A 21,362-nucleotide genomic window follows, 5' to 3' on the forward strand; every position below is an offset into this window, starting at 1 on the left:
GAAGTTCAAGAGCTGGCTGGTCACGAGAGGACCAGATCAGGAAGGAAGTAGAGGGAGGGATGGTTAAGAGGAGGGAGGTTCCTCGAGAGATCGAGTAGTGATCTGGAGGTGCAAGGATGGCCCTGAAGAGAAGCAGCTTTTTCTGTTGCTGTGTTGGCCTGCCAGTAAGACAAAGAAGGCAATAGAGGGGGTCGAGTCAAAAAGGATTGACAGATTCGAGGGTGTTTCACTGCTGCTCCCTGAAAGGGACTAGTGAGAGCTAGAGGTGAAACACATCGAGCTCAGGACACCACAAGTTAAGGTATCAGAGATGTGAGAAACCTAAGGTGTGGTCTCGGAGGAGTTCAGAGAGGACAGAGACAAAGGCTAATTGTAGCCTCTGGGCCCAAGAGTCCACGAGCTGGGGGCCCAGAAATCTTGGAGTAGACGTATGCGCGCCTCGGGTCCTGGTTGCCTGGATGATGGGGGAAAAAGTGGACAAAAAAGTTCCCCAGCAGGCTGTGAGGGGTGTGTCTGGAGCGTCAGGTACCTGTTGGTGCCAATTTTGGCAGCCTCTACCCCCGTGGCATCACACACATCCTTGGAATCAGCCAGCTTTCTTTGAGTTAGTTCTTCCTCCCTGCTGCTTTCAACAGCTTCCAGAGTCTCTGCCTGAGCCTCTCGCAGTATTAGTGTTATTTGTATGAGATACTGTTTGGCTCTGGGGTCACTGTGGGTTCTTACGAATATTCTTCCACCTCCTCTATTGTAAACTCCAGCTTTCCTGATCTTTTATCCATATATAATACTTAGGGTAAGGATTAAAGTTTAGAATTGGGGTTGCACTGAGACTGAGAAATTTGAACTGATTTGAATATAATATGTACTTCAGTACAGTGCACTAGTGTTGAAAATTATGCTAATGACTTAAGTAGTTACTCCAGTTGACCAGTTAAGAAAATTGCAGTAATACAGTGTGAACTACTTTGACGTGAACCAAGGGAAATGAAAGGATGTCATGGGGAAGTGTATTTAAAAGTTCTTTACACAAAGAGTTGTGGGAGAATGAAACAGGCGATCCAGCCATTTTGTTAAAACCAGCAGCCTTTCAAGCAATGCCTGCATGAGATTATTGAATGCAACCGATACCATTAAACAACGGTATTCTATCCATGTAGACCTTTATAAATGAAAAGACTACATGGATCGAATACTGTCCTCTTATTTGAACTTTGTAATGTTCTAGTAACCTCTTAAATGAACACATAAACTGCCTGACTTATATGAAGTACAAAGGTAGTAAACTGGGTATATGATAAACGTTTACAGATGAAAAATTGATGACTTCTTGCTCCAACGTTAAGATCAATCAGGTTATAGATTGCAGTGTCATGCAAAAAACTTTCCTGTCGCTTTCAAATACTAATAAGGATTAAATCTACTGTGATTGCTTAGATGGCCATGGGAAAAAAGATGTTTAAACTTGTAATTCATGGGCGCTTCTGAAACCATGCTCGTTTTCTTCCACAAGTCTTCAGGTGGCAGAAAAAAAGCTACCTGCAGCGTCAGTCTGTAACCACGCCTACTCGGATGACATCACTCGCAGGCCACGCCCCACGCACCTGTCCGCTTGGTTTTGCGAGAGCGAAGGGAGCCGAGTGAGTTTGTTCTGCATCTTTTTACGATTAATTTTAGTTTTCCTTTATTTGAATGTAGATAAAATTGAACTCATGTGATTATGTAGTCTAACTCTCTCAGAGGAAAGGAAACGTATATTCGTTGGGAGCTAAATTGCATTTTAATGTAAGCCTTACTTTTCCAACGCTAATCTTATTTTTAACAAGCCACTTGTGTGACAGCGTGTGTATTTCTTTTTCATCGAAGAAAAGCTCTGTTGTAGCGTTAAAGACTGCTGTATTGACAATGAAAACGTCGCTTTCCGTTTCTTTCTTGATCTAAATCTTTCTCAAACATTTCGTGAACTTTGTTCACAAAATCAAGCTTCTGCAGTTTTCCAAACCCAAAGTAGCCTGTCTAGAAATGTAAAGTTTTTTCATTGTTTTCCAGTGTATGTTGTGTGCTTGCGTTCTTATATTCGAGGCAAAATTTTTGGATTGCAAATAGTTTTAAGTTTAAATGGTCTTTAAATTCTGTAATTCTGCAGTTTTTGTGTTTTCAGTTTAGTGTCTTCGGGTAGGACATGATTCGCACTAAATAAAGGGAGTATAAACGTGAGTATAAACATTTTATTATTTTCTTTACACTTATCTTATTGAAATGTATTCTGCGCTATGTTCCCTGGTGAAAACGCCGCTCGCTACTAAGAAATCTTGGTTTATATTACATTTAAATTATCGTCTAAATACATCTGTTCATTTGTTTCCAGTTTAGTGTCTTCGGGCAGGACATGCTTGGCTCAGGTGCTGGAATTATCTATGTAAGTATCAACTTTTGTATTCGTTCATACACTGTATATACTGTACTTCCCGAAAAATGTTGGAAAACGTGATGCACCTTGACTAAAGAAGATTCAAACTAGATGCTAGATTTCTACACGGCAGAAATGGTTCTGACCCGATAGCACGGTAGGCCTGCTGTTTAAAGAACTCATGCAATCACTTCAGCTTTTTTTATGCGTTTTGATCATACAGGTTCGTAAGAAACGGTTTTGGGTTCCAGATTGCATCACAACAATTAAACCAACAGATCCTATAAAATATTTGGATTATTTATTCATGTGTTGACTAAATTGTTTCAGAAAAATAATCTAATCGAAACACTGTAGCTGCATTGATTGTGTCGTGCCTTCGGTATTCACAATTGAAATGTAAGCCTGAGAACTGTACTTCAAAAATCTGTTGAACAGAAACATATTTACACCAGGCTAGGGGTTTTATTCCAGCTGTAAATCTTCGTAAACTGTTTGATCTTCAATATCGAGATCCTGTTTGTAACAGAAGGCACAGCTAATACGGATTTCTGTTGTTTTGCAGGAAATGCAACAAAGTTTGTCTTCATTCTGGTCGCTGTCTCGACAGATGCCTTGGAGAACCAGTAACGTGCTGTATGTTTCTGCGTTTTACCATGTAGTTGCTTCCAAATCTTTTCATACTCCGTTTACTTGTAACAGTATATAGTGTTAATGTAGCCGTGTTTTGAGACTTTGTCATTTAAAAACGATAATTTTCACTTCAAAGCCTTTGTATGTGTCGTACTGGAATGCTTTGTTTTGCATGCACGTTTAGCTCAATAAATGGTTAATTGACGTTTGTGTTCTTTAATTTCTCGTGCAGAGGTCTGTACCCCCTAGGTCCCGAAAAACCTTGATGTTGGTGAGTTTTTTGGCGGAGAGATTTTGCGAACAGTTTCTGAGAAAAGATGCGATGGGTTGTTTTGCGCCACGCACAGCAAAGGGACACCCTATCGCACTTTGACTTGGAAACTGCAGAGGCTACCCCCTTTTTAAGTGTGGCCAGATTTTCCCGCCAAAAAACTAAGTATATGTCTGGGATTTTTCAGGGCGTGGTATCCACCCATCAATCAAGGCAAGCCCTCTCACTCCCAGCAGCAGAGGAAGGCAGGTTGGTGATGGCTTTGGTCTCTGCAGAGAGGCAGGTCACCTGGAGAGGAGACAGCCAGTTACAAGCTGTGACTGATAGGCTGGCTCCACCCTGGGTGACTCTTCTCTCTGTAGGGACCAAAGCCATCACCAGCCTGCCTTCCTCTTCTGCTGGGAGTGAGGGGGCTTGGCTAGAGCTATCCTCAGTTCTCCAACCCACGGGGCTGTACCTGGGCTCACTGCTAGGGACCCTAAACCCCCCAAAGACTATCTAAAAAGGCGGGGAAATCTGGAGCCGTTTAAAAAGGGGGTAGCCCCCGCAGTTCCCAAGAAAAAATGCGACAGGGTGTCCCCTTGCGGTGCGTGGCGCAAAGTACAAAAATCCATTGCATCGTTTCTTGGAAACTGCTTGTGATCGCTCCAGATTCTCCAGCCAAACACTTACAGTACTGAGACATCAGCCCAGAGCAAACCCTTCCAACACCCCTTGAAAAAATAGAAGACAATTCAGAAAATGCGATCAACAGCTTTTATTGTACAATGCACAGCACATAGCAGCAGTCAACAGGAAAACACAGGTTAAGAACTTCGCTACATGAAGAACAAGATACACCACTCAATCGGTGCCTTGCAGATCAAGCCAGTGATGTCAAGAACGAAAATTAAGGAAAAGTACACATTGCCAAGAAGAACTTGCCAACGCACGAAGAGTTGCTGGAAAGGAGATCGTCGGAGCGCTGAGGACCAAGAGCAGCAGAACTGAAGGCAAAAGAAAAGGGACCAAGTTAACAAGATATCGGACGGATTTACAGAATCGATTCACTTGACGTTCTCAAGTCTATTAACTTTTGAAATAATCTGACTGAATAAAGAAATGCACAAACGCGCTCAAATTCCCCCAAACCCAATAGGTCATTTCATGAGAAATCACGGATAGACCCCACTACCATTACTCCAATATTTAGAAAATACGCTCATCTACATAGAAATGCAATGCTACGTAGACATTTAATATCAAGTACCATTTACGGCGTGTATCATATTTGATTTGACCCCCTGCGTTGAAAACATCGTTCAAATTTGTAGTATCAACCTTTACCAAACTGATGAATAAAAAATCAGCGCCAGTTTCCCCTTTCTATTCAACAACGAAACGAAAAGAAGTTACATACTATAAAACCGTCCTGGTGTTTAAATGCTGGAAAATACGTGTCTTATCGAGTTACAGAAATATATATAGTATAAGCTGAATGTACTGTAGGAATTTAACTTACCCTGGAAAAAACAGTTTTTCCATAACCGGAGATCCCCTCTTGAAATCCTTTTGTCACCTGGATTAATAAAAGAATATGAATTGCTACATTTAATACTCAATATTTCATCATTTCGGAGCGGAAAGCGTTTTTATAGCCCGAATCTGAAAAGGAGAGATCACACAGCTACTGACTTTATAAAGTAAACTAGGAATTTGTAACGCTTGATACGTTGGTAAACTATAGCCTTTTTTGTTAAAATAAACTGACAAAGCGATACCACATATTAAAAACAAACATAATGTTTTTTAAAACTTTAAAAATGACACTAAAAGAACGCTAAATGCAGACTTTTAAAGCTTCGGGAGCACGCTTAAACGGACACAACTCCAATTTCGGCGTCTTAAAACACAAATTAAACCGAAACAAATGCAATTAAAAAAGTAGCAACAACAATACAATTTTGTCTAGCTTCCCTCAAAGTGAGATTTGATTTTTTTTGCACATAAAATAAGAAAATTAGAAATAAAACGCGAACGCACCTAAAGCCGCAGAAACTCATCCAACCGCCATCTTGCCGGGCGCACCTGTGGAACAGGTGGACGGGGCGTGTCCGCTGAGGAAGGCCACTCTGGAGGCGGGCACGGCTCCTGAATGACAGCTGTGAATTCTGTCACAAGGGTTCAACACTGACCATGCTGAAGATAAATAGAAACTTTAATTCACCAGATCGTACATAAAGTATACACTATAACGGCTAAGGATTTTCAGACAACCTAACACAGTGGCATTCCCCAACGAGGCCGCTCGCCGGGATCGTATAGCTTGCGGTCGGACGATCGAATTAAGAGAAATGTGCTGGAGAGAGACCCCTGTCGCTCCTAGTTAGGACGGCACCTCTCTTTCTCTGCTAGTGCCACACCTGTCCTGAAGGTGTCTCGGTGGTATAAGGGGCTGCTTTTTAGAATTGAATTAAGAACTACTAATTCATAAAGGACTTAAATCCCCCATTTTGCCCGGTTTTGGAGGGCCCCGAAAATGGAGCCCCCCAAAACGGCCGGCGTGGTAGAGAACAGCCACCTCCACAAACTCACCCCGACAGCAGGAGAGCTGAACCCGGGGCTCAGATCTCAGTTTGACAGGGAGGCTCGGGGCTCGTCTACATCTCACAAGATTCTTTGAGAGCCGATCTGCTCTCTGAACTTTAGAAGTATCCAATGGTTCAGCCCTCAGAGCCACCAGGCCGGCCACGCGAAATACTGGGCATGTAAATCTTTCATTCAGTCTAAAGGCAAGTCGGTTCCTTCTGTTTGCTCGCATTTCAAGTATTTAGGCTGCTGAGACGCCTTTGTAATGCGTTTTTCTAGCATTTTGATGCGACTGGACATGACTTGTTCATCTTTTCGAATGACAGTGAAAAACAAAGTATCAAAAATTCTCCAAAGTTTAAATGTTTTTTTTATTTTTTACACATAATGTATGAAATCATTCTAAAGACAAAAAACAACTATGTGTAAAAAACAACAATGTGTAAATCCATCTACACATTTTATAGCCCTGCTGGTGTCGGTATCCCTTCAGTTTCTACCAGTAGCTGTCACGACGATATATTTCCATGGGCTTTTGACAAAATTCCACATAGAAGTTTAATCTTTCAGATTAAATATGTTAAAAATCAAAGGCAATGCATGTAAATAGAATGTGAACTAGTGTACGCATAGAAAACAGAATAGTGATAAGGATGTAATAACTAGTTGTGCAATCAATGGAGCATCACATTGTTTCTTATTATTACTATTAGAGAAGCTATTATTTCATATACCAGTTACTGTAGTCGAGTGCAGGTGGTAAAAATGTTTTCTATGAATATCAGGCAATGAACTACTGAAGCAGAGTGCGACAGGTGTTTAGGAGCTTTATATTGACTTATAATTGTCATCTCTATGAGGGATATGCAAATTCTTTTTGAATAATTAAAAAAAAGTAATCAAAATGCAGTATCGTGTTATACACTGGATACACAGGTTATACTGTTTATAACCTGATTATACAGGTTATACACTAAAGTGTTATGATGTGATTTGAGCAGCTGCTTGCTGATTGCTCAGCCAATCAGAGTAAGGCACAAGCCAACATTCTCATTCCATTTAAACCGCCCGTGTGATCCAACATCAGCCCAGACTAATTAGACTCCGTCTGCAATGTTCAGTTAATAAGCAACTTTAGGGATGAAGTTATAAAGCACTTCTAGGATGAAAATCACTCTACAAATACACTGCAATTTCTGACAGCACTGTTACCACCTTCTAGCCAGGTCTCAGAAACTAAGCAAGCCACTGAAATGAGATGCCACTAGTATAAAAATCACTTATGAAACAATCATCCCATTGTGGTACCTTAACCTCAGTTAGTGGAGTTTATGATATCTCTAATTAATAGAAAGTATGTCCGTAAGCACGTAAATTAACAACAATATACCATATAGCAATAAATTAAAATGATCTTCAGGAATGTGCCCAAACAGAATAGTTTTCCTTTTTTGCTCAGATGCAAAATACTGAAATCAGAAAATGAGTGCCAGAAAGTAAGTTGCAGTAGCCCATATAAATATAGTTTTAAGTGAAAGGCAGTTTGCAAGAAGCATGTAATTGTAAGTTGCAGTTCATTGAATCAAGGAAATTGTAACAACTGAAATGATTGTGTGGGAAATCATTTTTCAGCCACATTCCAAAATTCCTCTAGCCTTGTCTTCAGTTAAACAACAATCGAAGCCTGGAATAAAATCTAATGGGAGAGTGTCTTATGTTTTATTCTAGAATATTCCAGATAACGGCAATAAATTAAAATGATCTTCAGGAATATACAGGAACTAAATAGTTTTCCTTTTTTGTTCAGATATAAAATACTTAAATCAGAAAATGAGTGCCCCCTGGAGATTGAATAAAGTAATTTGAATCTAAAAGAATCAAACTGAATTGAATTATTTTGTGATGAATGTCCTGACTGTCTTGAGAAATTGTGTGCTGGTGGAAGGAGCCGTATTTTCTTCAACTGAACAGAGTTAAAGTACACAGGCAGTTTTTCAGTAACTTATAACTCTATGGGTGACAGGGCCTTCTCCTCATGCCCCAAAGCTCTGGAACTCTCTCCACAAGGACATCAGAGAGTCACCTTCTCTAAATTCCCTCAAATCCAGACTCAAAACCTTCTTCTTTAGAAGAGCCTTTACTTAACTGGTTCTGTTCTTTAACCCTCTGCTTCTACTGTATTTAGTACCCCCTTCTATTGTCTCCTCTGTGTATTCTGATCGTGTTTATCTTGTGTAATTTTTTATTTTTACCGTTGTTGTCATTCTGTATAGCGCTTTGAGAGGAGCTATATAAAATAAAGTAGTCTGCAAAGGAACAATAGGTTTATTCCATGCTGAAAAGAGAAGAGAGAAAACACAACTTGTTCCTTTTTGCAGTCTACTCATGCTGATGCAGCTACCCACCTGAACTAAAGTTTATTATTATTAACTAAAGGTTCTAACACTATTTATTGTGCTGTGCCTCTGCTGTACCAATGCTTGGCATCTGTTTTCTTAATTGCTCAATTTTATTTTATTTCTGGACTTTTTAACTCTCAAACCACTGTTTTACATCAACCAGACTCTTTCTTTGCCATCAAATCTGATACTATATATCCTTCAGCATTTTTTTCAGGTCCTTTAACACTACTCTGCTTTGGTAAAATGTAATTTATTTGGAGGGCAGAATACAAAGGGCTGTGTTGTGTATAAGTCCAGGAGGCAGCTTTATGGGTAAAGTACAGTATATTCTTACTTTTTGATAGTGTAACCCTGTCTTAACATTTCTAAACACTGACAGTAGCTACTAGGTCAATTTGCCTGCTAGGCTATATGGGTTAACATCAAAGACGATGCTTTAGCTTACAATTACAATTACTATTAAGCCCAGTGAGTGGTTTCCTGACGTCATCTACATCATGAGTCCCCGTACTGCCTGGCTGTGGTGATGTTCTCTAGATCAGTACCAGCGCTGGCTGCTTCACCTTTGGTGGTCTATTACTGATGCATGGCAAGAAGGAATACACATGGGATTCCTTTTTTAAATGTCAATTTTCTAAAAACAAAAACAAAAACAGGGGTTCCATAGGTATTCACAGGTCTTGACTACCTCCATCTGGAAGCGGGTTACCACCCACCAACCTGAGAGAGGACACTACTCCTGACTCCCGTGCCCCCACCTTATCACCTGGTTACAATTGTATCTCTCAGCTCCTCTTCCAGTTTTACACAAATAAACCAGCTTGTCTGTCTTCATATACTGTATATATGTTACTCACAAGGGATACTTGACAACCTCAAGTTTTAAACTTCACAATACCCTTTTTTATTTTTTGTATTTTGCCAATTGTTCCTTGTGCTTACATGTTTGTAAAATTTGTCCTAAGTAAGATACCCTGAAAATAGCATGTCTGATAACTATTACTACTGCAAATAATACTAGTACTCAAATATATTTAATTTACACTAATTAGTGCAACACAACCAAGAGAGAAGAAAGGCAAAAGGGTATTTCTTTCTGTGATATAATAGAAACATTCAAATCAATACACTAGACTTCATTTCACATCCCCTCATTTCACAAAATATTGATGGTGGAGGTAAATATTTGATGGTTGAGGTAGCACAGTTACTAAAACTAGTTGAAGCAAAGCTGGTCTGATCTTATTAGAAGTGCAATGTCAAGCTGGGACCATCTGGAACGTGGGACAATTAGTAAGCCTGCAGAACACTCAGATGACAAAGCAAGGAGTCACTTGATACAGATTCAATATTCCTAACTTGTTTTTCTAGTTTTAATTAGTGTTTTTCATTTTGACATGACTGGGTGTAAAGGACAAATAACTATATCTGTTATCAGATGGTGGCAGTGTTCTTCTGTAATTCCAAGAACTGAAGTCCCTGAAAAAAAAGTATAAATCAATCTAAGTTTTATAATATAGGTATGTTTAGGTGTTTATTTTATTCTACTTTAACAAAATTATGTATGAAACTAGAAGCACAATTTTTGGTGAAGTTAAAACAATGAGGGACATAAGATGGGTATCTCAGAACCCATAAAGTTTCAAAAAAGCATCGAACATTGAAGAAAAACGTGTTAGAAACAATTCTCTAAAATCTCTTGTCTGTCCTGAAGTCTGAATTTAATAAAGCTTTGCGTTAGTAAAGCCCCAGAAGTCACCATTTCTCAAATGAGATTCAAGCTATATTGGAGAAAATTATTCATAAGAGCTGGCAACATTTTTCATTTCATATTTCATATGTAGAGCTGTGAGAATTTCTACATCTTCTTTACTAAGGAATACTCTGCCTTTTGAAGACAGTTTTGATATTCTGCATCTGACATGGCTTTTGGATTAAGTGCCTTTTTGTTACAGTATGTGTAAGACGGCTACTCGATCTGGAGTGTTTAGCCACCCGAGGTCTCTGGTGAGACAATCCAGAGACTTGGAGAAATACCTTAAGATCGCATAAGCACAAGGTTTTGAGAGAAGTAGCCTCACCTGTGTGAAGCCAGACTTTCGGTATAAAGTTGTAGTAAGTGAACAGTCCTCGTTGGCTCAGAGAAGGCAGACCGTCGCCGGCCAGTATTCGGTGAGTAGCACAGCTTGTGAAGATGTAGATCCTCACTGTCACTGGGACAGTGAGAAGCCAGGCAAGTGCATTCCTTGCTGTTATGGGGATAGTGAGAAGCGGGAGATATTGGACTGCGTCCACTCCAGTCGAGCGGGACATGTTGCGAATCTCGTGGTGAGTCACTTGGTCAGTAGTGGAAGGCTGGGAGCTCCCCAGGTTAGGAGTGAGTACTCTAGGAGTACTGAGATTCCTAGACCGATGTGGTTATTGAGAGCAGGGAAGCGCACAAGAATAACACCTTCGGTTGTTTCTGTGTCGGCTTGCCGGGAAAGAGAAGACGGGGTTGGAGCAAGACCAGCCAAACGGAATTGACCAGGTTGAGCTGAAATCCACAGCCACTCAATCAATAGCTACAACAAGGTATAGCCATATCAAAGGACACATGGTCAAAGCTTGAAAAGTGGTTTCCTTAAAAAATGAAAGAAGCCTGACAGGAGTTCTGCCTGGATCCGGGACACCAAGACCCACCCCTAGAGCCAGGCCTAGAGGCTTGCTGGTAGCCCCCAGATAACCAGGCTGGGCCACCCACTAACCAGGCCAGACTCAGCCCCAACTGGCTACGTTTAGCCATTGTGTGAGTTTACGCCCTACAAAGGAGCCAAAGATTGAAAATCAACTACATAGGGTGCACAGCATTGGCTCTGGAACTGGACCTCTTGACTGCTCTCCTCGCCACTGATAGCTGGTGTATAGTGAGAGTTCTGATTCATCCAGGCGGATGCTGCACACTGGTGGTGGTGGAGGGGATCCCCATTACCTGTAAAGTGCGTTGAGTGGAGAGTCCAGAAAAGCGCTATATAAGTGTAAGCAATTATTATTATTATCATGTTCCAATGATACAAACTACCCTGGTTATTAAATGTCATCTGTCACATAATCGGGAAATGCATTCATTTCACCTTCAATCTGAACATTCATTTGCTACAGTAGCTTCCATTGCTGTTCTGAGACTGGTGAGGCACATGTGCTTCATAATGTGGCATCGTTCCTGATCTTTCTTTTGTGGGGCCCTGTAGGACTGCCAGAGCTATGACAAGATGGATCCCACCTGCCTGTACTTCACTGCTACTTGACAGGAAGCTTTTCACATCCATTAATCAAGCATTATGTAGCATGATACATTCACAGAGAAATGAATCAGGTGTGTCACATTCTTTTTTGTTCAGCCTTAGACACATGAAGACTTGTACCATGCTCTTACTGCATGATGTTCACTTTGAGTATAAAAATGCTTTTGCTTTTTCTTGCCTTCCAAGGTTAATTTGTTTTGTTGATGTACTGTATGACCTCCTTCTGTTTTGCAGTTGTTTAGAGCTTTTTAAGTACCAAAGGGCAAAAATACCCATATGTGTGAATTGTGCAGTACTGACTCCATGAAATTGAACTAAAAGGTTCATATACAGTACATATGTGTACATGTGTATTGTTTGTGGAATTTGTTTTTATTGTCTGCTATTCTAAAACAAATTTCCCTTTGAGAATAAAGACTCTTTCTCTAAAGCATCCATTTACAGTTTGTGTGAGACTTTCCTGACCTTGCCAATCTGTATCTCACCAAGTATTATGCTTCAAGAGCCTTTATGCTGTAGTCTGGAAAGAGTACGTTTCTTCTTGCTTGCTGAAAGCTGTGATAATGCTTTTTTAAAACCCCCTCATGATTTGTCTTTGTGCTACTCATGTTTTGTTTCCAAATGTCTCTATAAAAGACATAGCTTTTTAACCTGTCATTTGAAAGCACTTCAGCGCATAACACTGTAGCTGAGAAAAAAACATTGGAGCCCATTCATGTGAGTCATATCTATGTATATGTATTTCCATTATATCATATATATCTATTTCCATTTTTTTGCGTATACAGTATATCTGGGAGTACCTTTTGCTTCTTGTGTGGAGGGCAAAACTCACTTGCTGAATCAATGTTTTGTGATGTCCACCCCAGGTATACTATTACTTGCAGTTTCATTGTTTGTTTAAATGTTTGTAGTATATTGACTGTTTGTGTGTTTTTAATATTCCCTGTCTTTAACCACCTATCCATCTTGCAGTTTGACAGTCAATGTAATTACTTCATTATAAACAAGCTTTAACTGAAGTGGTTTGAATGGGGATGATCTGTTGGATGCTATGTTGTTAAAGGATTGGAAGTAAACAGTGCGCATAATTATTTTCTGTGAGTGAGGTACAGTATTATCACTCACATGTTGTAAATGAGCTATATCCATTTTAAAAGGTTAACTGTGGCGAGTTGAAAACTATGACTTACAGTTAAAAAAAAAACCATCTGGCTAATAAATAAGGAAATTTAAAAAATCCAATATTAAATAAAATCTGCCATCACAGAATGTACTGTATATCCCTGGGGCTACACATATCACAATTTGAGAAACACTGCTCTAAGAGATTTAGTCTAAAGCATCTCTCATACAAATGGTTACAGTTTCTCCACATACAAAATTACTGGACAGCTTTCAATGACAAAATGAAGCTCAAGGTTTGTCATCAGTCCCATTTCAAATGAATGCTTGACATCTATATCTATATGTTCTATACCATTGAATAATTGTAAGACTAAACCTGGGTCAAGTTGTATGCTCTCTCTTATGTTTTATAAAGCATATACTGTATTATAGTATACAGTCTACAATACCCAAGTTGAGGAGCGACAACAAGAACCAAAAAGGCTTTCTGTGAAAAACATGTCCTTTGTTTTCTCTTTATGCACTCCTCATAGAGTTGAACAGACTCCCAATTCTGCGTTTACAGAGGCTAATACCATTTCTATGGTCCTGTGGTTTTCAGTTTGTTTTCTTAAAGGGAAAATAAATATTACTATTCATCAGCTGGGAAATGGCAGTAAGATCTACCAAATAAAAACAACATATACTAAGAAATTCCATCACACATCCCTTTTCTACATAGTGAGTGTGTGTCCCTGGGCTGTGTGGAGCTGTCAAAAGTGAGAAATAGAATATGTTACATGACATCAATGTAAAAAAAAACAAAAGAGAACACCGTGAGTGTGTTTCACCACTGAGACAGCCAGGCCTGAGATCTTTCTTCATGTGAATAAAAATATCTGGCTGTCACTTAACAAAATGAATATTCTGTTTTAATAGCGAAATGCTTTAGAAATTAATCCTGACTTGAAACTAAGAAAAAAAGAAATCTAAGAAATGAAGTCCATTGCATTTGTTATAAATTCTTTTAATTTTTCTTCACTAAAAGTAATCTCACACACACACACACACACACACACACACACACACACACACACACACACACACAGGCTGGTTTGACAACTGAGATTAATTATTTTTCTTTTGCATGGTAGCAGGTCAGGTGATAAGTTCCTAATATCCAAGGACTTTTGTTTACTCCTCTCTCGATTTTGTTTGTTTGCCGTACTTGCAGATGAGAAACCCAAACTGGTGTTATCTTATTTAGTCATTTTCCAAACATTTGCATTCTGGAGTGCGGTTTTAATTATTATAAATGCAGCCGTGCATTTGTCATCTCAGAAGTGAAACACATTTGCCTGTCTTAAAAGGTCCAGACTGCATCTCAGGACACAACCTTGGTATTATTTTACTTTCAAAATAAAGACCTCTGTATTCATTGTCTGTTCAGTTGTGGTGCCACTTGCTTTCTTCATCTATAACATGTACTGTATATTGCTTTAAAGCAGCAAAATTATGTATTTTAGAAAATCTGCTAACAAGAGGAATTCATTCAGACCTACTTTCATTTTGTAGTATAGTAGGTAAGCTTCCTGGACATCTAAATGTGTTATATTGTAGGCTATATTTGTATTTACTGTTCTTGCTTTTTGCTGCTTGTTCAGAGAATTCCAGAAAATTAGGTTAACAAAACCTAACCTAAGGGTTTTCTAAACCCTTGATGGATGGCAGTAAATATTACTTTCCAAACGTTAAATGTAACAAAAGTAAGACTGATTACTCTTTAGCTTTCTGTCTGAGTTTTATAAACGATGTTGCATCTACAAATCTCAAGTTTTTGGTCACTGACTTCAAATATACTATGTTTGACTGGCAAAAAAGAATGGTTGATTGTTGACTTAGTGGCTCTTAGCTTTCCTAAACCCCAGCAGAAATGTTTTGTTCTAATGTAAAAGTTATTTTTTGTTAAAACTACTCAATGATCATGGATGCATAAAGTATCTGTTAGATACAACTTGGCTTTTTAGGAAAAGCCTACATAAAGTGTAACCTGTCCAAAGAGCTCATTTGCATTCATATACTGTATATATAAATTGGTCAAAATTGTCCTGCAGAATGATTTTTCTTAAAACAACCAAATCAGTTCTTAAGTTTAAATCAACATTGCATGTGGAAAAACAAGCTCATATATTTTCATTTGACCAAACGCCCAGATTCTTACTGATTGATTTTGGACTTTTTTAGTTGGACAATTCAGAATCTTGACATTTGGTGTGGGGATGGTGTTTTTGCAAGTGATGAGCAGTGCGCTTCTTTTGCCAGACCTAATGCTTGGGTAAAGGCCAAATAACTTAATTTTTGTCTCATCAGACCAACATTTTTACCACATCATTTCAGAGGTTCCTACATTTTGCATATTTAAGACAGGAGTTCATGTGAGGTTTTTTCAAATATGAGTTCCTCCACAACACTATTATCATACGGCCTAGATTTCTGGAGTACCTGAGCTATTGCTGACTCACTCAGTTTCTCCTGTCTCAAATATGAGACATTGTAGTTCATTGAGGGTTGTTTTTAGGCCTCTTGACTGCTTCTCTAACTAATGTCCTTCTTGCCCAGCTGCAGAGTTATGGAGAACGACAGGGTTGTTAAAGATTCTGTGTAGTTTTATGTGCCCTCCACTTCCTGATAGTTGATTTAACAGTGCTCTGTTAGATACTCAGTGCCTTTCAAATCTCTTTATATCCCTTGCCTGTCCATAACTCTGTTCTTTGATTGTTGCAGAAGCTCCTTTGTCTTCATATTGCTTTGTATGCAATGTCCAATATTGGTAACTTCAGACAAGTGTATTTAACCACAGGTTTGTTCAATCTGAATAGTTAACCACTTTAATTGTACACAAGTTAATTCCAATTAATATATTGTGCAAATTCTGAAGGCAATTGGTAGAGACAGAGCTTATTAAGGAGTGTTAATGCTAAGGGGATGAATACTTGTCCAATGAAGATTTTTTTGAGGTTTTATTTTTAGCGAAAGTTTTTAGCTCCAAAATTTTAAACACATTGATATTCAATGATGGCAAAGGTCTTCCTCAGGATCTGTTGCCCATAAAGCTGTGCCAGGGGTCTTTGGATTTTTTTCTTTGTACCGTATGAAGGTAAAATACTATTTTTGAGAAGGATCTAATTTGGGGAATTTACAATTCACTGGAGCTTAGAATAGTTTTTTTGTCGGCTGAATGGCAAACTCAAGAAATAGATGCAGGTCTTTTAAGTGTGTGTCTGTGAGGGGAGCTTCTCCATAGGATAATTGTGGCAGTTGAAAAGTCTTCCACATCACCCCCTTCCACCACCAAAAGAAAACACATCCTTTTCAAGTTCTAGTGTTTAATTATGTATCCAGTGAACCTCACGGGTTTTAAAGAGTATCTACAAAGAGCACAATTCAGTGGCATCTTGGAAATGGACAACCAAATTTGCACTTGCAGCTTATGTAAAACGTTCTGTCACAGAAGGTTTCCCTACAGGCCAGAAAATATCTTCATTGCTTTAGAACTATGTTCCCAAATGACTGTGGCATTTATATCCATCTTTTTCATTATGCATTGGCAACTCCCCACTGACAAATGGGAATCAGTGTAGTATAAATCAAGGTACTCTGACTTTAATAGAATGTGGCCTTTCAGTTGGAACTGGAGGTGTTTCATGACATGCTAGGAACCCACCAAAAATTCAATTAAACTGATTTCCTCATGGAATAAACTTGAAAATAATAACATTGCAACAAATTTAATGAAGAATTGGAGGGTATTTTTGTCTCCTCATATCATATGAGGAGCAAACAAAAAAAAAAACTCATTATGAACAGTTATCATAATGCAATAAAAATGGTTAAACTGTACACTTAAACTCCTCTAATGAGTTTTTGGCATATTTCTACCTTTCTTTTTAAATATTCATTTTATTTTGGAATGTCACAAAAATAACAATAATTAAGAAACAAATTAAGAAAGCATTAAGCATTTCCTACAATAATATTTTTAGGGATAGCACTAGTCATCCCTTAATATCCTGCTACACAACATTTCAGCACAAGGCACACTCAATTCAGAATTTGTGAAGATGTTTTAATAAGAAGCAAATTCAGATCATTTACAGTTTTTATAATTATTATTCTCTCTCAGCATTTTTTAACTCATAGGCTCACTCTGATTGACCTCACAAATTCATTCAATTAGTCACATAATTTGAAAAAGAAATCATTAAAATATGTAGACTGTCTATGAAAATACTATATGATCTGAATAGGCTTTCAATCTTCCACTTGTTTTAGAATCACATTTTTATATTAATTTGCCGTAAATACAAAGCAGTTTAACAAACATATGAGTACCCACATTAATTAATCCATTAAAACAGCAATCAGGAAGAGTATAAGTATTAAATTAAACCATATAAATTAATCTGCTCTGCAGCATTACTACCTTGTTTTCTGACCTTGCCATATCTGAGAAACTAAGCAGACAGAACTGACTTCAAAAACCCCTGGCTGCTGCTGCAAGTGCTGCTGGTACAGTAGACCAGTAGTTTATGCTCTTCCCTGTGGACCAGAACTTCGAAAAGACATCCCAGTATGGAGACTCAGGACACTTTAATGTAGGAGCCGTTGTCCTTTGGAAGATGTTTTTAACCAAGGTCCTAAGTACTTGGGCATTAACAATCATGACACATTTTGAAAGAGTGGTTTGTGTCTTGGCTAAATTCTACTCTGAGTCTGTCCTTGCTAAAGTTCTACCTTATTTCAAATGGTTTTATAATTTCTCTCTTCTTCCTGTTGGTGGTAGGTTCTGTATTTAAGTGGTGGATGAGGCGGGTACCCTTGTATGTGTGAAGTGTTTTGAAATCCTTTGGCATGCAAATACTATATAAATGAAAGGAATTAATATTTCTACTAAACCTGGATTGTATGCTAATCAACGCTGATCCTGAGATTTTCTTCTCTGTGCTGCAAATGATGTGACAGAAACTCAAAAATTCACAGACAAAAAAGAATATAATAACATATAATGTAGCTACTTTAAAGTGAATATACTGATACAAGCTCATGAATGACTCATGAGGTCAGCAGGGACCTACAGTACAAATACAGTTGAAATTGATGGGGGTATGAGTGGGAGTTGCTTTGAAATTAGAGTTGTCTGCAATTGTTACTGAGGTGAAAGTTAAGGTCTAGGAGTCTGAATAACCCCGAGGTTATTCAAGTATTGGATTGAAGATTTTGTTTAATTGTTTGATAGAGACATTAGCGCTTAAGACAAAACATAAATTCATTGGGTTCCAGGACAGACTTTTCAAAGAGCATACTAGCCTTTAATCTATCATATTATACTCCTATATTTTATTAAGCTTTCCTCCTATCAAAGATGATGACGCACAGCTCACAGGAAACTGGAAACCAACAATTTCCAGAGTAGGCATCAGTTGTGAACTGTGCACGTTCATGTTGTACACACATCAATGCACTAGAAACCTTCTTCATTAAATCTACTTAATATGGAATCATGTATCTAAAGGAATATTTTGGTTGATGAAAAAAAATACATCCAAGTATAATAATGTTTCCTAACGTTATTAAAATATTAATAATAAATATTATACAAGTTTGTAGTTTTAGCTACATAAACATTTTCTCCATTGAATTCATAGACACTTGCTCTGCTTATTTTGTGAGAGATTTGATGTGCTCGTTTTAACTACACTTCACATGAACACTTGCAAGGTTGAAATTAAAAACAATAAACTACAGATGATAATTATTTAAGGGCTTATAAACCACCAAGGCTGGGAAGACCTGCAGGACCCAAGACAGCAGAATGGTAGATTTATTGAAGGTGTAATAACATACCCTTGCAAATATGATTTGTTCTTTTTTCACATATTTTAAAATTCAATTATTACTGTATATTAATTTGAATTCTTTTGAAATATATTGTTACTGTTGTCAACTACTGCATGTTGACAACAGTATTGTTGTCAACTGTGTATTTGTCAAAAATAAATAGTATTTTAATTGCATTTATTTTGTTTGGTTTGTACTTCACAAAAAGAGGGATATTATCTAGCTTTCTCAGACCGGTGAAGATTTTTGTAAGGAAAATATAGTGCCAAAATAGTTATTATATGTAATAGATGTTTAATAGAAGTTCATCCTTAGATAAAAAAACAAAAACAAACAAAATAAAAATGAGTCTAGAGATCTATGAAGTGCTGTACAGTATGTCCATGAATTGTTGTTTTTAGTGACCCAAACAATTTTCTATATTATGTCCTTGTACAGTATTTCTGTAACAGAATTGACAACAGTAGCTGCACCAAGTGTTTTTTCTATATACTTGAAACCATGTTATCATAAAACAAAAAAAAAATATGTTTGAAAAGGTATTGCCTACTGTTGTTTTACTTTTCATGCTTCATGCAAAATGTACTGCAATCGTAGAATCACCCAGCAGGTCGAGAGATTTGTGTTCATTTTTCTGACTCATCTCCAGAACTTTCCCATTGAATGGCAGAAAATTGTTAAACTGCATGAGTGATACAGTATCTTTATCATGTAATTAAAAACTGATAATTCTATTAGTGTTATGCATTATTGTGACACATATAATTTGTTTTTTGGACACATTACACAAGAAATACACAATTAGAAAAAGAAAGCTTTTTGAATGTTAAGCATTACTTGTAAATCTTTGTAAATAAGTCTATTTTACACTGAAAATTAAAATAAATATGAAATTGCAATAGTTACAATATTGTACCTTAGGTTTTTGCATGATTACCAGTTATCCCTCTAGTTGCAAATATGTGTGATCAGACAATGATAGAGTGAGTGTCCTTTTTTATTTTTCATAACACACATTTCATACATGCCCTGTAAACTTATCAATTTATCATTGAAATATTGTATATTGTCACTCTCAATCTACACCAGAAGCGATCTTGTGTGAAATGAGATTTTTCTTCAAATCCTCATACTTTCACCATCCCACCATTTAATCTTGAACAAAGCAACAGTCAGCACGAAACTCACTATGATTTCTTTAGACACATTTTCTGTCAGGTCTGGCAAGGACAAATCAGCATTCATCTGTGAATAAAACACCCAACCACTCTCTCTGCCAGTACCTGAGATTCTCCGGCTGGTAATTTTGTCTCTCAGCTGTCAATGTTACTTCTGAATGTCCTCTGAGTATGCAGAATGATGGAATAACCTGCAAACTGTTAGCTACAGTCATTCTGCTGATGCACAAATTATTTCTTCATAGCATTTCTTAGACTTTAGTGACTGGAGTCTGAAAATGATTACGCAGATGGATCAGATGGTTATGACATTCCTGGGCTGCCTTCCAGGATGTGGCCTGTCACCTAGTCATGCTCCTTGTTTCTCTTGATGAGTCTGCTGATTGTTGAAGTAAAATATCTCATTACCGGGGCAACTTCTGTCATAGTGTCATTCAATTATGCCAATGGCAACAAGGTGATCTTCATTACTCAGAAAGGGCATGGCCATATCCTTTGTTGTTATTACATTGATTAAATTGTGGTTTTATGAATAGCTGTATTTTCATATTCTTACTCAAGTCATTTTGTTAATTTTAACTCAACTCAGTTACTAAACACTGAGCACCTGGTGTTGTCATGAAATCAGATGACTCAGCATTTTCTTATCCGAACAAACAATACTATTCAACACTAAACAAATCCATCTGCTCATTGTTTAAAATGTAGATAAGATTATGTCCATCCCCAATGAGCTACTGCTGCAAAATATAGGCTATTGGGATTTTATTGTGCATCACTATATTTTAGGCAATGTGAGAAACAATATTTTCTAATTATTTAAAGGGGTTCTTTTAATTTCTTAGACATTTATTGTTCAAATCCAGTCATGTAATTACTGCAAAGGTGCATGCTGAGAAAGTAGAGATTTACAATTGCAGACAGACCTTGCTTTCATCTGATAGAACAGGGGAGGCCAGGTCAATGAACTGGAGAGGAAGAGGTCAGCAGAGCCTGGCTGTGCTATACTCTCAGGGACCTGGTTGAGCTGGGATCACTGGGCTGAGGTGAATTGTGTTTAAATGTGTTCTCCCCAGGTAATAAAACAAATCAACCAGGACTAAATTGGTTGACCTCCTTCATGCCCGACTTACATAATCTACAGCAAGTTTAGTCAAAGCCAAAACCCAATGATCCCAAAGAAAACAATTTTCTTTGAGACCTTTTTTCTGATTTATGTCAAAATTGGCTTAATATTATATTATTTACAATATTTTCTAAACGTATTGACAGTTATTTTAATGAAAAGTAATAGACACCTTAGACACAATAAAGAGTATATATAATTGTATATATGGCATACATTGTGATGCTGCTGGGGGCGTTGTCCTTGAGGATGATACTTTCCCTAAGGTATCATGCAGGTTGTGGATATGTTCGTCCACACTAGGCTGGCCACAAGAGGACGCCAGCAACTAAGTGTTAACAGGCAATTAATGCTACAGGGAACAGCTTTTCATCCATTTCTAGCATACGCATGTTAACTATTGGGCCAGCAGCAGGTGGTCCTGAAACTTTGTTATTATTTTATATATATATAAAGACATTTGTCAGAAATATGGTTTATAATTTCTG

At 37.8% G+C, this 21,362-nt stretch overlaps 2 long non-coding RNA genes across 2 annotated transcripts; one reads left to right on the forward strand and one right to left on the reverse strand.

Moving 5' to 3' along the window:
• The first annotated feature begins 555 nt into the window (after nt 1-555).
• On the forward strand, nt 556-3,245 carry LOC148644046 (uncharacterized). The gene is made up of 2 exons (XR_015928940.1): nt 556-2,416; nt 2,973-3,245. It is a non-coding gene; the product is annotated as an uncharacterized LOC148644046 (long non-coding RNA).
• Nucleotides 3,246-4,053: 808 nt separating this feature from the next.
• On the reverse strand, nt 4,054-5,779 carry LOC148644047 (uncharacterized). The gene is made up of 3 exons (XR_015928856.1): nt 5,334-5,779; nt 4,813-4,869; nt 4,054-4,297 (listed from the first exon to the last, which is right to left on the reverse strand). It is a non-coding gene; the product is annotated as an uncharacterized LOC148644047 (long non-coding RNA).
• Nucleotides 5,780-21,362: the final 15,583 nt, after the last annotated feature.

The sequence above is a fragment of the Lepisosteus platostomus genome, chromosome 21 (genome assembly GCF_059453375.1).
Source record: "Lepisosteus platostomus isolate fLepPlt1 chromosome 21, fLepPlt1.hap1, whole genome shotgun sequence".
NCBI lineage: Eukaryota > Metazoa > Chordata > Actinopteri > Semionotiformes > Lepisosteidae > Lepisosteus > Lepisosteus platostomus.